The sequence below is a fragment of the Macrobrachium rosenbergii genome, chromosome 31 (genome assembly GCF_040412425.1).
Source record: "Macrobrachium rosenbergii isolate ZJJX-2024 chromosome 31, ASM4041242v1, whole genome shotgun sequence".
Lineage (NCBI taxonomy): Eukaryota > Metazoa > Arthropoda > Malacostraca > Decapoda > Palaemonidae > Macrobrachium > Macrobrachium rosenbergii.
Window position 1 is genome coordinate 8,125,768 of NC_089771.1, and position 17,303 is coordinate 8,143,070.

The following is a 17,303-nucleotide window of genomic DNA, read 5'->3' on the forward strand; positions in this document are numbered from 1 at the left end:
CTCCCTGTCCAAAAAGGCCTGCAGCCACCATAAAAAGAGGTTGAAGAAATGAGTCACAAAGTGTCTTCATCTTTGTCGTTGTCTTTGTTGTTTGCCTACGCCTCCTCCTTGTCTTTCAAAGCTAGCAAGTGGAAGAAGAAGGTTGCCTCTCCCAGCTGTAAGAAGGCCTGTTGGGCTTCTAATGGTCAGCCTTCTTCCACAGAAGAGGCTAAGGGATCTCTCGTTTGCTTTTCCAAGTTGTCTGTGGACACAGGAACTGTTGCATGGGGGTTCTACAGACCCAGGGGACACGAGAGCAACAGGTGCATAGGGTTCCATGGACCTCCGTGTCACTGGTACCGGTCCCGGGAAGTCACCTTCCTGGGCCGGGAAAGGGCCTTCTACTGATGCATGGGGTTCTACGGACCCCCATGTCAGGTGAGCAACCGTTGCACAGGTTTCTACAGACCTCCGTGTCATGGGAGCAACAGGTGCATGGGATTCCATGAACCACGTGTCACCAGTACCGGTCCCGGGACAGTCCCCGTCCACGTTTGTGTGAAAGGGAAAGCTCTCCCCGATCCATGTGGCTGTTGTCACTTGCCAGGGCTTCAGTCTCTGGCAGGTCTGTGAAGGGTGCTAGGCACCTCTCACCTGTCCCCTCCACCTCTTGGGTGTTTACCAGGAGCTGGGAGTCAGACATACCTAGGGTTTGGGATTGGGAACATTCGCCTTTCCATCCTAGCCCATCCTCAAAAGCTTACACTCTGGGTACGGTCCTCAGACTGGACCGGTTGTATTCTCGAGTGGCACAGAGATCACCAGGGTGTTCTGGTGACCAGGAAGACCGTGACCTGGAAGGGCTCGAGGGTTCTTTTCCCTAGGATGCGGAAATCCCTGAGTTACAGAGAACCTACTGAGAGATCATTCGTATAATTCATCAGTACAGTACAACAGTATTGAGGAAGAGACCTTGGCTACTCCTGTGGATTATTCATCAAAGCCTTTTGAGGACCCCAGAAAGAATCCAAAGCTTCGATGTGCCTGCCATGGTCAAGACTTGCTGAAGGGATCTTGGACCAAGTGAATTCTCTTGTGTCTGGCAGGAGAATTCTCTTCGGTCTAGCCACTTGTGCAAGATGCTTCCTCCTCCTCTCGCTCGTCAGAAGTACTACACCCCGGAGAAGCTATTGCCAACTAAACAGGTTGACCCAGACTGGTTTGCCTGTGCCTGGGTCTGTCAACTCCATGCAGAGGGAGTCTCCCTTTTGCAGCAGGAGACAGTGGCACTGGAATCGACTGCCATGGCAGCATTCCAGACAGTCTCCTGGATCGGTGTCTGGTCCCTTTCAGTGGCCAAGATCACTTTCTCTTCCCCTTTGAGTTCTGGTAACTCTGAAGAAGAAGCTATGTTTAGGAGACTGATGCTGTCTGGAAGTAGGGCCATCTTCTACTTATCCTACCAGACAGCTAACTTGTGGGCTAATCTGGTGCTAAAGAGGAGAGACACTGTCTTGACTCAGATCACCAGGTTTGTTGGTTCTGGGTCAGCCTGGGCTCTAAGGAATGGACTGATATTAGGTTCCACTTCCTTCTTCCCTAGAGGAGAAGTGGATGTCTTGGTGGATATGCGGAGGGCAGAAAATAACGACCGTCTTGTTCACCAGGCAGTGGCCAAGACCTCCAGGTCTCTGCGTGCCACTGCAGCCTGTCCTTCAGATCAGGCTGGTCCTACCTCTTCAGGTCCTAGGAAGTCCCAGGCTTCCAAGGGCCCTTGCAGGAATACCTAGTCTTCTTCTGCCTCCATCATGAAGGGTGCACAGTAGTGCCCTTTTCAGCCCCATTCCCAACCTGGAAGAAGAGGCAAGGGTAAAAAGAAGGGAGGAGGATGCTAGGGGTGGTGTTCCTCCCCACTTACTGCCTTTAGTGGAGGTGCCTGTTGAGCTATTGGGCAACATGTCAGTGATATGGAGCAGAAACCTGGGTAGTGGATGTCCTTTGGGTAGGATATCTACTTCCCTTCGAGTTCCCAGCACCCTCACCAATGATCCGGTCCACTTCCGTGCGTACATTCCCGGCTCACTGAAGGATCTCACTCCGTGGGGGGAGGTGAAGGTGATGCTGAAGAAAGGCGCTGTAGAAGTCGTGCTAGACCAGTCGCTGGTGTTCTACAGCCGTCTCTGTCTCGTAGAGAACGTAAAGGATGAATAGAGGCTGGTCATAAACCTCTCTCCCCTGAACCGATTCATTTGGTAGACTCAGTTCAAGATGGAAACAACACGGCCAGTGCCCACTTTGTCATCGGGGAGACAGTGTTCCAGTTCAGGGCACGTTGTGTTGGGCTCTCATCTGCTCCCCAGGTGTTCACTCGAGTGTTCACCCTTGTGTTGACTTAGGCCCATTTGCATGAGATACATCCTCTGAGGTATCTTGATGATTGGCTAGTTTTGGTGAGCTCCTGTTTGCAGTTGTTCCAGGACAGAGATCAACTTCTTGAATTTTGTCACAACCAGGGAGTAGTGATAATTTTTGAGAAGTCCGAGCTCATACTCAAGCAGAGGATAAAGTATCTGGGTATGCTGATAGATACGGCAGCAGTGAGAGTCTACCCCTCAGACTCGCGTATCAGCAGGTTCAGAGAGGCAGCGCAGTTGTTCCAGTATCGATAGGGGCAAGCAGCTCGGCAGTGGTATGTCTTTCTTGGTCACCTGTCATTCATGGAGAAGCTGGTCCCTCATGGGCAGCTTGACCTTCGTTCTTTTCAGTAGAGAAAGACGGAGTTCTGGTCTCCAGCAAGGAACTCCCCATTCCTTCCCATTTCTCTCAGAGGAAGTGAGAACAGGATTTAACCTTGTGGCTGGATGACAGGAACCTCGTAATAGGCTTGTCATTACACTCTCTTCCCCCCTGATCCCAAACCTTTGACAAGATGGGGCGCTTTGGGATCCACTGCAGGGAGAGTATGCACTTTTACACCTACTCTCTCTGCTGTGGATTCAGCCAAACATTGGGACCTGTAATACTTTTATTCCTCCTCCTACTATTTTTTTTTTATCCTTCCCTTCTTCCTCTTTTGTTTATGACCTTGGCGTGGTAGTGAATCACAGAATTCACTGCTTTTTTAACTTGATGGAGAGTGGAGTTGGATGGCATGCCACTCCCACTCATGAAACTAAACCTGAAATGGTCAAGTGAGAAAATTTTTGTCAGACCAAGCCCTCAAGTGCTGGGTCTGATCAGCAACAAGGACAGATGACCCTTAAGGCACTGAAACAACATGTTGCATCCAGGTGAAAATCCCAGGGCAACCCAGCACTGTGGTACCAGCACTGTAGCTCCTCCCCAGTTGTGCTTCAAGACTCAGAAAAGACTGCTCATCCTGGAAACCGATATAATTCTTTTATGGTGACTACAGTATTCCACAGACAGACAGGGATGCATACCACACCCCCACAAAGCTAAAAACCTCAAATACCTAAAAACCTTCTAAAAACACTTAGATCTGCCTATTTTGATAGTTCAAACACAAAAATAATACTCTAAAAATGCTTATAGGTATTATCCTATCTCTCTCTCTGGTTAGGTTCCAAAAACCCATCATTTGTTGTGAAAACTATCTCGAATATAGCCCAGCCTACACTAGGGTATTCAGTACCTGTAAATAAAAACAAATATGGTAGCCTCATCCCACTATAAATTATACTCCGCCTATGGTATAGTAATTTCCCAACATCAGCTAAACCTTTAATGCAGATTGACTTATGATAATTCAGTACAAAGAGAAATTGAATAACAAACATGAATGCTACTTAGCAGGTCCTGTAGATTGTATACATATACAGTAATCATTCTATACTCTGTAATCATATTAATATTCTATACAAACATCAACATAATGAATCTGCATCTTTTCACTGGGTCTTTTTAAAATATTATGCTTTATCTGTACTTCACTATTACCACACATATTCTTATATTGCTTTTGTATTATAGATTGTGATCCCTCTAAATGTCTTGGTTTGGAAATCGATTCCGCAAGTTTATTTTGCTGTATTCAACTCAGTTCAGAGTGCTTTTCTTGCAGTTAGCATAAATGAATCTCTAGATACTTTATTTATATGGGACAAGGTTATTTTTATTTATATGCAAGGTTATTTTTCATTATCACTTTGAGTCAAAATATATAACTTAAATACGTCTCTGTGAAATTAATCTAGCTATTTTTTCAATAGATGACATTGGCTACACGGGGCTCAGTTTGTTTTGTGTTAAATCAAGATTCCGTTAGCTATTATGCGTTCTTTCATGCCCTGTAGTTTTGATTAAAGTACTTTCTCTCCAATTTTAATTATGGTTGAGTTTCATCTATGTTGCCGATGCCTGATAATTTATAGTCATTAGCAGCTTGAGCATTGTTTTCCCAGCTTCAACTACAACTTGCAGCAAATTTAGCAGTATATTTCACTTGCGATCTTTTGTCCATAGCAAATAAGGGTATAATGTAAAAGCCATACGATCTAGTCTAAACATCATTTGTAACAAAATTGTTTACTACTGTATGATGGTTGAAATACAAGCAAAAAAGCTGTTGTTACCCAATTCGGTTATAAGCAAAACAGCACTTTCTCGTTTGGTTGTTTATGGCTGTACGCATGTATGCAAGAGTATAATGTTACTAACAATACTTTTATCATTCTCTTATACTTTTTTATCTAGAAGATGGGATAAAGAGGTGGAGGAAGAGAAGTTGGTCTATTGTAATTTGGTCTCTCTCGCTGCTGGATTGTACGCTGCTGCCTGCTCTGTGCGAAATTTAAAAATATTTTTTAAGTATTGTCGTATTGGTATTAATTGCTTACACCATCTCAAAATTGAATTATCGTAAGGCAAATTATCATAACTTGAGCACTACCTGGGTACCTGAGTATTTTAATAGTTTTATCACAAAAACCATTTAGTCATGAAAATGATGTGAAAATACAGTAATTAGTGATATTTCTCGCACAGCGAATGGGCATTTTCCCCAAATAATTTGTATATATGTTCCACAGAGAATCGTCATGAGAAGCCTACACCAAACACACTGTGAATAAAACCTTGACCCAACCTTGACTCATTCGACTCCTTTTTATGGAAGTTAGTTACTTTTCAACATCTAGAAACAGACAAAAAAATTGGCATAGAAATTAGAAAGTTTTTATTGAATCCATTCAACTTTGTAAATGTCATTTAGACAAGTAAAAACCAGATGTAGTTGATAGAAACCAACAAATAATCAATCACTGGCACCTGACTATAAAAATCATTGATAATATATAAAAGTATATAGATTAAAAACATGACAGTATGAACAGTGTCCTCAAGGGTACTGCATCCCTAAAGATAAAAACTGATGAACAAAATGAACCGTGTACAGGCTACCATAGTGCTACAGATAAAACTGATGAACAAAATATAACCCTGTACAGGCTACCATAGTGCTACCAGATAAAACTGATGAACAAAATTGTGTCAGGCTACCAAGTCTACCAGATAAAACTGATGAACAAAATGAACTGTCTTTTCTTCCCTAGTGCTACCAGATAAAACTGATGAACAAAATGAACTGTGTCTGGCTACCATCCTACCAGATAAAACTGATGAACAAAATGAACTGTGTACATTCTACCATATCCCAGATAAAACTGATGAACAAAATGAACTGTGTCCAGCCTACCATAGTGCTACCAGATAAAACTGATGAACAAAATGAACTGTTTACAGGCTACCATAGTGCTACCAGATAAAACTCAAAATCAACCATGTCACAGGCTCCATCTTATAAAACTTAACAAAATGAACTGTGTACAGGCTACCATAGTGCTACCAGATAAAACTGATGAACAAAATGAACTAGTCTAGGCTACCACAGTGCTACCAGATAAAATGATGAACAAAATGAACCGTGTACAACTACCATAGTGCTACCAGATAAAACTGATGAAAAAATGAACCGTGTACAAATACCACAGTGCTACCAGATAAAACTGATGAACAAAATGAACTCTGTACAGGCTACCATAGTGCCCAGATAAAACTGATGAACAAAATGAACTGTGTACAGGCTACCACAGTGCTAAGATAAAACTGATGAACAAAATCCCTGTACAGGCTCCATACTGCTACCAGATAAAACTGATGAACAAAATGAACTGTGTACAGGCTACCATAGTGCTACCAGATAAAACTGATGAACAAAATGAACTGTCTACAGGCTACCATTCTCAGTGCTACCAGATAAAACTGATGAACAAAATGAACTGTGTACAGGCTACCACAGTGCTACCAGATAAAACTGATGAACAAAATGAACTTTGTACAGGCTACATAGTACTACAGATAAAACATGAACAAAATGAACCGTTACAGGCTACCATTCTACCAGATAAAACTGATGAACCAAAATGAACTGTGTACATCCACCTGCTACCAGATAAAACTGATGAACAAAATGAACCGTGTACAGGCTACCATAGTGCTACCAGATAAAACTGATGAACAAAATGAACCGTGTACAGGCTACCATAGTGCTACCAGATAAAACTGATGAACAAAATGAACCTTGTACAGGCTTTTCTGCTACCAGATAAAACTGATGAACAAAATGAACTGTACAGGCTACCATAGTGTTCCTTCCTAAAACTGATGAACAAAATGAACTGTGTCAGGCCCACAGTGCTACCAGATAAAACTCTCATTCCCAAAATGAACCGTTTACAGGCTTCCTATTCTACCAGATCAAAACTGATGAACAAAATGAACTGTGTACAGGCTACCATTGCTACCAGATAAAACTTCCTGAACAAAATGAACTGTGTACAGGCTACCCAGTGCTACAGATAAAACTGATGAACAAAATGAACTGTGTACAGGCTACCATATAGTGCTCCAGAAAAAAAACTGATGAACAAAATGAACTTTCATCATTAGTGCTACCAGATAAAAATGATGAACAAAATGAACTGTGTACAGGCTTAGTGCTACCAGATAAAACTGATGAACAAAATGAACATCCTCTCTACCATAGTGCTCCAGATAAAACTGATGAACAAAATGAACTGTGTACAGGCTACCATAAATTTCTACCAGATAAAAATGATGAACAAAATGAACTGTTCCAGGCTACCATAGTGCTACCAGATAAAACTGATGAACAAAATGAACTGTACAGGCTACCATAGTGCAACCAGATAAAAATGATGAACAAAATGAACCTTGTACAGTTACCATAGTGCCAGATAAAACTGATGAACAAAATTCAGTCACAGGCTACCAGCCACCAGATAAAACTGATGAACAAAATGAACTGTGTACAGGCTACCATAGTGCTACCAGATAAAACTGATGAACAAAATGAACTGTGTACAGGCTAAAACACAAAAAACAGATGAACAAAATGAACACTGTACAGGCTACCATGGTCCTACCAGATAAAACTGATGAACAAAATGAACTGTGTACAGGCTACCATAGTGCTACCAGATAAAAATGATGAACAAAATGAACTGTGTACAAACCAAACCAGATAAAACTGATGAACAAAATGAACTGTGTACAGGCTACCATAGTGCTACCAGATAAAACTGATGAACAAAAAACAGTGTACAGGCTACCATAGTGCTACCAGATAAAAATTATGAACAAAATGAACTTGCATACCATAGTGCTACCAGATAAAACTGATGAACAAAATGAACCGTGTACAGGCTACCATAGTGCTACCAGATAAAACTGATGAACAAAATGAACTGTGTACAGGCTACCATAGTGCTACCAGATAAAACTGATGAACAAAATGAACCTCACACACAGGCTCCATAGTGCTACAGATAAAAATGATGAACAAAATGAACTGTGTACAGGCTACCATCCCTGCTTCCAGATAAAACTGATGAACAAAATGAACCGTGTGTACAGGCTACCATAGTGCTACCAGATAAAACTGATGAACAAAATGAACTGTGTACAGGCTACCATAGTGCTACCAGATAAAAATGATGAACAAAATGAACTGCTAAGGCTAAAAACAAGATAAAACTGATGAACAAAATGAACCAGGCTACCATAGTGCTACCAGATAAAAATGATGAACAAAATGAACCATTGGGACAGGCTAATAGTGCTACCAGATAAAAAAACTGATGAACAAAATGAATTTTTCTCCAGGCTACCATTGCTTCCAGATAAAACTGATGAACAAAATGAACTGTGTACAGGCTACCATAGTGCTACCAGATAAAACTGATGAACAAAATGAACCGTTTAATTTACCAGATAAAACTGATGAACAAAATGAACTGTTGTACAGGCTACCATACCTACCAGATAAAACTGATGAACAAAATGAACTGTGTACAGGCTACCATAGTGCTACCAGATAAAACTGATGAACAAAATGAACTGTGTACAGGCTACCATAGTGCTACCAGATAAAACTGATGAACAAAATGAACTGTGTACAGGCTACCATAGTGCTACCAGATAAAACTGATGAACAAAATGAACTGTGTACAGGCTACCATAGTGCTACCAGATAAAACTGATCACAAAATGAACTGTGTACAGGCTACCATAGTGCTACCAGATAAAACTGATGAACAAAATGAACTTCCTACAGGCTACCAGAGTGCTACCAGATAAAACTGATGAACAAAATGAACTGTGTTTTATAGTGCTACCAGATAAAACTGATGAACAAAATGAACTGTGACAGGCTACCATAGTGCTACCAGATAAAACTGATGAACAAAATGAACTGTGTACAAATACCATCAGTGCTACCAGATAAAAAAATGAACTGATGAAAAAACTTACATCTGTACAGGCTACCATGAGTAGTTACCAGATAAAACTGATCAAAATGAACTGTAAAAATGCTACCATAGGTATTACCAGATAAAACTGATGAACAAAATGAACCGTGTACAGGCTACCATAAACCAGATAAAACTGATGAACAAAATGAACCGTGTACAGGCTACCATAGTGCTACCAGATAAAAATGATGAACAAAATGAACTGTGTACAGGCTACCATAGTGCTACCAGATAAAACTGATGAACAAAATGAACCGTGTACAGGCTACCATAGTGCTACCAGATAAAAATGATGAACAAAATGAACTGTGTACAGGCTACCATAGTGCTACCAGATAAAAATGATGAACAAAATGAACTTATGATAAGGCTCCAGTGCTACCAGATAAAACTGATGAACAAAATGAATTAGGCTACCCAGTGCTACTGATAAAACTGATGAACAAATGAACTGGTACAGGCTACCATACTACCAGATAAAACTGATGAACAAAATGAACTGTGTACAGGCTACCATAGTGCTACCAGATAAAACTGATGAACAAAATGAACTGTGTACAGGCTACCATAGTGCTACCAGATAAAACTGATGAACAAAATGAACTGTGTACAGGCTACACAGTGCTACCAGATAAAACTGATGAACAAAATGAACTGTGTACAGGCTACCATAGTGCTACCAGATAAAACTGATGAACAAAATGAACTGTGTACAGGCTACCACAGTGCTACCAGATAAAACTGATGAACAAAATGAACTGTGTACAGGCTACCATAGTGCTACCAGATAAAACTGATGAACAAAATGAACTGTGTACAGGCTACCACAGTGCTACCAGATAAAACTGATGAACAAAATGAACTGTGTACAGGCTATTTAGTGCTACCAGATAAAACTGATGAACAAAATGAACTATTTTTATTTAGATAAAACTGAACAAAATGACAAAATGAACTGTGTTTCAGGCTACCACAGTGCTACCAGATAAAACTGATGAACAAAATGAACTGTGTACAGTACCAGGCAGTGCTACCAGATAAAACTGATGAACAAAATGAACTGTGTACAGGCTACCATAGTGCTACCAGATAAAACTGATGAACAAAATGAACTGTGTACAAAAGTGCTACCAGATAAAACTGATGAACAAAATGAACTGTGTTCAGGCTTTCATGCCCACAGTGCTACAGATAAAACTGATGAACAAAATGAACTGTGTACAGGCTACTCTACCAGATAAAACTGATGAACAAAATGAACTGTGAGGCTACCATCATGCTACCAGATAAAACTGATGAACAAAATGAACTGTGTACAGGCTACCACAGTGCTACCAGATAAAACTGATGAACAAAATGAACTGTGTACAGGCTACCACAGTGCTACCAGATAAAACTGATGAACAAAATGAACTGTGTACAGGCTACCACAGTGCTACCAGATAAAACTGATGAACAAAATGAACTGTGTACAGGCTACCATAGTGCTACCAGATAAAACTGATGAACAAAATGAACTGTGTACAGGCTACCACAGTGCTACCAGATAAAACTGATGAACAAAATGAACTGTGTACAGGCTACCATGGTTGAAGATAAAACTGATGAACAAAATGAACTGTGTACAGGCTACCACAGTGCTATAGATAAAACACTGATGAACAAAATGAACTGTTTACAGGCTGCCATAGTGCTACCAGATAAAACTGATGAACAAAATGAACTGTGTACAGGCTACCATAGTGCTACCAGATAAAACTGATGAACAAAATGAACTGTGTACAGGCTAAAGAGTGCTACCTAAAACTAAAACTGATGAACAAAATGAACTGTGTACAGGCTACCATAGTGCTACCAGATAAAAATGATGAACAAATACAAAAGAATATATTGCTGGATTCCCTTCAAAAGAGGCACATCAACATACAAGACAATGAAATCTAAAACATAGCTAGTAGACAAAGCAATAGAAAAACATGAAGAATATCAAAAATAAAATTTGAAGGCCAAGAATTACCGTTAAAAATTAAAATTATGGGCCAGAACAGAGAAATTAGACCATATGTTCCAAAACCACTACTGTGCCAAAACTGTAGTAAGTACGAACATACAGAAAAGTTGCTGAAATACATCCGTATGTGCGTATTGTGGATCTAACGAACATGCCTCACAGTGGATGTGTGGTGATCCTAAGTGTGTGAACTGAGGGTAAAATCACCATGCAAGGTCTAAGGAATGTATGTATTGTACTGTATATAAACACAGAATTTAAATTACTGCAGGAGAGAACAGGAGTGCCTGTAAAAGAAGCCACATTAGAATCGAAAGTTAAGAGGAATGCATGATTCCACGAAATGTACCTTTTCTACTATAATAAGGTCAAACAATGAAACAGAATTGGAAATAGATAAGAGTAACAAAACCCCGATAGATAAATCTCCAGGAATAATAACTACTTTACAAGAAGAAACTAAAATAGCAAAGAACCAAGAAACGTATACAAATGCTAATATGGATAATGTTTGTTGAAATTCATTTGAGATATTAAGGCAATTGGAAACACAAGAAGATAATACATGTACCACAGAAATATTAGAAGAAAGTTGTAATGAACTGTTAGCTACAGATAAAAAGAGGCCTTTAGAAAGAACTCCACCCAAACCAAAAAGCCAACTATTATTAGAGAGACATCTGTTAAAGAAAAGACAAAAGACCCAAAGAAAGAACGCAAACCAAAAAATGATAAGAATATACCTTTGTCTCCTAAAATAATATTAAAACCAATGGAAGCAGACGCCCAAAGCATCGAAGAAATAATAGAACAAACCATTGACAAGGATGATTATATGAAAGGAGATAAAATTACTCCATAAGAAGTTTTATAAAATACAGAAATAAAGAAACTACTAGTTTAGGCACACAAAAGGGCTGTATGTGCATCGGACGCCTAATATGTTACAAAGAAAAACAAGTAAATGTCGTAAATAAAATGTTAGAAAAAATGCAAACTGATAATCCACAAAAAGAAAATAACACTTGAACACACTTAACGTAATATTTTCAAAAATTATATTATATACAATGAAACGTAAATGATCTGCAGACCAGATTACATTTAGGAGAAATACAAAGATTACTCAGGGAATACGAACCAATGATATGTATTATGTTTACAACATGTCAGCAAAACATTATCAATAATAGGTAAATATAGTTTAGCATCTACATCTAAGGAGGAAGAAAGAAAATTAGGTACAGCCATATAGAGGTATTCCCCTACTTACGATGGGGTTAGTTCCAAAACCCATCGTTTGTTGAAAAAATCGTAACTTGAATATGGCCTAGCCTACACTAGGGTAATCAGTACCATCTATATATATATATGGTAGCCTAGCCTACACTACACAGTATACTTTATACATATATGGTATAGTAATTATTAGTGTCAGCTAATTCTGCAGGTTCGATGCAGACTGACATGATAAGCCAGTATTAAGAGAAATTGAATAACAAACAAGGCCTGGCCTGCACTTACTGCAGGATATCATATAGGTAGCCTAGCCTAAATTATACTTTATTCTATTTTCACATAACACCGTTAGAGGAATACAAACATCAAAATAACGAAATGTGCATCTTTTCCATGGATCTTTTAAAATGTTATGCTTTATTACAATGAAATCTTAAATATTCTTATACTGCTTTTGCATTATAAATTCGATCATAGTGATCAAATGTTTTGGTTTCGAATCGATCAGGAATTTATTTCGATGCATTTAACTTTACAAGAAGAAATTTCTTGCTTCAAGTTAGCGTAAATGAATCTCTAGAAACTTTATTTATAAAGGACATGTGTATTTGGATTATGTTTTTATGTCGAAATATAACTTAAATATGTAAGTTGTGAAATTAAACGCCATTTTTTTCGATAGTAGATGGCATTACGGAAATATTTGTTTTGAAAGTTAACAAAAAAATCAACTGTTAGCTATTTTCTCTTGATTTCAAGAACCACGAGGCCTTTAGAAAGAATCTTTTACCCAAAACAGCAAAATATGTGTTCTTTCATGTCCAGTAGTTTTGATTAAAAAACTTTCAAAAGATTTGCAAAGAAAGAACATCCATGTTGCCAAAAATGATAATAATTTATAGTCATTAGCAGCTAAAATAATCTTTAAAACCAATGGGACAACTTGCAAAGCAATTTTACTGCAGAAATATATTTCCTTGAACAAATCTTTTCTCCAAAAGGATGATTATATGAAAAAACAGATCAAATTAACGTCATTTTTAATATAACTACGATAATTTTATAAAATACATGAAATAAAGAAAACTTGTTATCCGTTTAGGTTATTAGCAAAACAACAGAGTCTGTTCGGTTGTTTATGCATCGGATTTTCTAAGAGTATATGTTAATAACAATGAAAAACAAGTTTGTCGTAGAAGAAATAAAAGATGGAGAAAAATGCAAATCTATAATTGGTCTTTCTTGCTGCCTGATTCTAGAAAATAACACTTGAACACACTAAATTTAAAAATATTTTCAAATAATTATATTATACACTCAATGAAATCGAATTATGGTCTGAATTATCGACCAGATTACATTTACAAACGAAAAAATACAAACACTGATTACTTCCGACACAACGGGAATCTGAACCAAGCCTCTCGATATGTATTATGATTGTACGTTGTTGCCTGTCAGCAAAACATTATCAAAAATAGGTTTTCAAAATATAGTTTAGCGATCTTAATCTAATCCCATCGGAAGAAAGAAAATTATCTAACTCGAGCACTACCTGTATGTACATAAACTATGTTATGACAGAGTACCTGTAAACTTAACTGACTTGCAGATATTGAGTATGTATTTGGATACGAATGAAAAACGATATTTATGTAATTTATAATTTATACAACCAACGTAGTAAAAATGACAACACTGGTAAACTTTAAGTTTTAATTAACAATGCAAGGAACCTACATTAATAGTAGGTGATTTTAATGCTCACAACTCGATATGGGACTGTAATTGTACAAACCTAGGTAGTGTAGGAAGTAAAATAGAAGATTTCATGGATTCAAATAACATGTGCTGTATAAATGATGATGAAATCAGCACATATTATTCAGAAACACACAGTACATTTTCCTCAGTAGAATGGAATACAGTTGATGATTTCCACAACAGTGATTGTTTCCCAATATTAATTTCGTTATTACAAAATAATCCTACAAAATATTCAGTAAGAACCTGTCGGTTCCACAGGTACTAAGGACTAAGGGTGGGAATGTGGTCTCAAAAAACTACATCCATGTCATTCTACCTTCAGGATGTTGCCCATAGGTCCTTGGACACATTTTCCTTGGGTCCTGTGGTGGTTGCTCAATAAGTTGTGTAGCTCACCCGGCTTCCCTAGAGGGACAGGCAGCATCTTGCCTAAGGTGGAGGGTTGCAAAAGAGAGTGTGTGTGGGTGACTAGCCTCTCCCCTTTTCTCTTCACCTTCCTCTCCTATAGGGCAGAGGGATGGTTGGCGAGTGTCACATGCTGGACTTGGCTTGCTATGCAGGTGAGTTTAGATAACTGAGTACCCTGTCTATAATCTAAAATACTGTAGGTTAATAGATGCAAGTCCTCCCCCTCTCTCTAGCAGGGGGAGAGAGGTGCTGAAAATAAAACAAACCTGTTGGTTTTATCAGCCTTTTATTGTCTCCGACACTACACATTCACCCCCTTGATGTGGACCACCTTGATGTGGTGAGGGGGCTCTTGAACCCCAGGAATTTGTTCCCAGGTTGAGTCCAAGAGTTTCATATATGAATATATACGTGTTTGGATGAATTTTTGTGGAATTTTCCAGTTTTGCTGAAATTTATTGGACCTGTCAAACAGGAAAAGAGATCATAGCTGGGATTGGGTTTAGTATCTGAAGCTAAATAGTGAGAACTGTGGTAGGACCACCAACTGCCCAATAATGTTCAGACCTGAGAGTTATCAGATTGATGGCTCAAAGGCAGAACTGTTCTTTAGGACTGGACCACGAATTCCAGGGGAGGTCTGGTTCTGGGGATAGGGCTCTCAGGCATTCTAGCCGGTTTGCCCATAATGTGATTAGGATGAGAATGATAGTATTCTTGCAATACATTCGGTCCTAGCAAGCGGGTCTGGCTTATACTTGTGCCACTCTAATCATGTTGTGCCATCCCCTGTGGGGTAGGGTAGGGCCGCGGACATGTGGGAGTCGGCTCTCACTTGTGCCATTGGTGGAAGAATAAACTTAATGAAAGGCTAATGATATCTTTTTAAAGTTTTCAGGTTTAATTTTTCCTTTCTTTTATCTCAAATCTTTATGACAAGTAGAAATAAAGATTCGAGTACCCCTGGACCCTTTGATGGTAGTGACTCAGCACAGTTGACAACCGCTGGAACTTCCTCTGACAACCTTTCTCTGGAAAAATCAAATAAAATTCCTAATGTAATTACACTGGAACCCTATGCTCCAGTACAAAGCAAATAAAAAAAAAGCAAATATCTTGACCCAACCTCGACTCACTTCGCCTCCCTCTTTGGAAGTGGAAGTTGGTCATGATTTCTGATCTTAGAAACAGAAAGAAAATATCGGCATTGAAATTAGAAAACTTCCTGTTGAATCAACATTCAACTACTGAAATGTCATTCAGACAAATAAAAGATCAGATGTTGTTGATAGAAACCTTAACAAAAAATTAATCAGAAAATTACTTAACTATAAAAAATATTGACAATGTAAAGGTACACATAAAAAACATGACAATATGAACAGTGTACAGGGTACCATAGTTACTCCCTGATAATGATGAAGAATCAATAGAAACGAATATTTTGCTGGATTCCCTTAAAAATGGTACAACAATATACAAGATTGCGAAATATACGACATAGAAAGTAGACAGAGTAATGGAAAAACACTGAGAATAGCAAAGATAAAATTTGAAGGCCATGAATCACCCTTAAAGATTAAAACCATGGGCCAAAGTAGAGAACTGAGACCGTATGTTCCAAAACCACTACAGTGCCAGAACTGTAGTACTGTATGGGTCATACAGTGAAAAATTGCTGAAATAAATCTATATGTGCATATTGTGGATCTGACAAACTTACCACACAGTGGAGGTGTGGTGAACCAAAATGCGTTAACTGTGGACAAAATCACCATGCAAGATCTAAGGGGTGTATGTATTATATATACAATACAGAATTAAAATTACTTATTACTAGAAATTGATGCGGTGCAGTGCAGAGGCCCAGCAGGACCCAGGCCAGTTGTTCCTTCCACCTCTCGTCGGTGCAACGTGCCATGAGAGCTGCCTTAAGAGAGTTGTGCGCCCTCTCGACCAATATTAATTTCCCTATTACAAAATAGTCCGGCAAAACATGTCCCTCACTATAACATCTATAAAGCAGATTGGGAGCGATACAAAATGCACACAAGAAATATCCCACCGTTTGAATATTTAAGAGAACATGATGAAATTAATAAATTTCTTGTTGATTTCATTAAAAATGCTGCTGATAAAGCAATACCAAACTCAAAACCCCATCCAACAAAACACAAAGTTCCATGGTGGTCCGAGAAGTTAACAGAATTAATAAATATAAAACACTCAATAGGGAGACAGTTAGATAATTTGAATAGAAAGTTCAGTAAAATCAGTAAAAACATTGCTGATATTAGAAGGAACTCTACACAAAATTACTATATTATTACTAGAAATTGATTCATTAAAACCTCTATACAACAAAATCTCTGCAAAATTTAAAAAAGAAGTAATTCAAGGAAGAATCATTTCATGGAAGAAATACGTATCGGATCTCTCTAATAATACTCCCATACAAAAAATATGGGAAAATTCAGGAAAATAAATGGTACCCATGTTAAACCACCTAGACATGCCATAATAAAAGATGGGAAAAGAACACTTGATCCAAAAGAAATAAGTAATATAATAGGAGAAAATTTAGCAAATGTAAGTAGTGATAAAAATTTAGGTGAACACTTCTGCACAAAGAAAAAAAAATAGAATTAATTACAATAAATTTTGAAACAATAGAGGATATATAACAGAAATTCAATATGTCAGAGTTGGAATATGCTCTCTCGAACAGCAATAAACCTGCTCCTGGAGGTGACAATGTTTGTTTTAAGATGATCTGCCACTTATTACCTTTAGCAAAGTCATACTTATTACAGTTTTATAATCATTTATGGCTTCGAAATTTACTTCCAGATGAAGGCATAAAACTATAATAATTCCTATCCTCAGACCTGGAAAGGATCCCAGTAATGTATATAATTACAGACCAATTTCTTTAAAAAGCTGCTTATGCAAATTGCTAGAGAAAATGGTAAATGCTCGACTGACATCGCACATTCGAGAAAATAAAATTGACTCCCACTCAGTTCGGGTAACAGTGTAACAGA

At 38.3% G+C, this 17,303-nt stretch overlaps 1 protein-coding gene across 2 annotated transcripts in view; it reads left to right on the forward strand.

The window, feature by feature from the left end:
* LOC136855351 (gastrula zinc finger protein XlCGF57.1-like) overlaps positions 1-17,303 on the forward strand; it is an 89,637-nt gene that overhangs the window by 65,782 nt on the left and 6,552 nt on the right. Inside the window, exon 2 of one of the 2 annotated variants that reach the window (XM_067132272.1) lies at positions 14,174-14,411. The exons of the other annotated variant lie outside the window; for it this stretch is intronic. The gene's annotated coding sequence lies outside the window, so the exon portion shown is untranslated. The remainder of the gene's footprint in view (positions 1-14,173; positions 14,412-17,303) is intronic. 2 annotated transcript variants of the gene reach the window in all.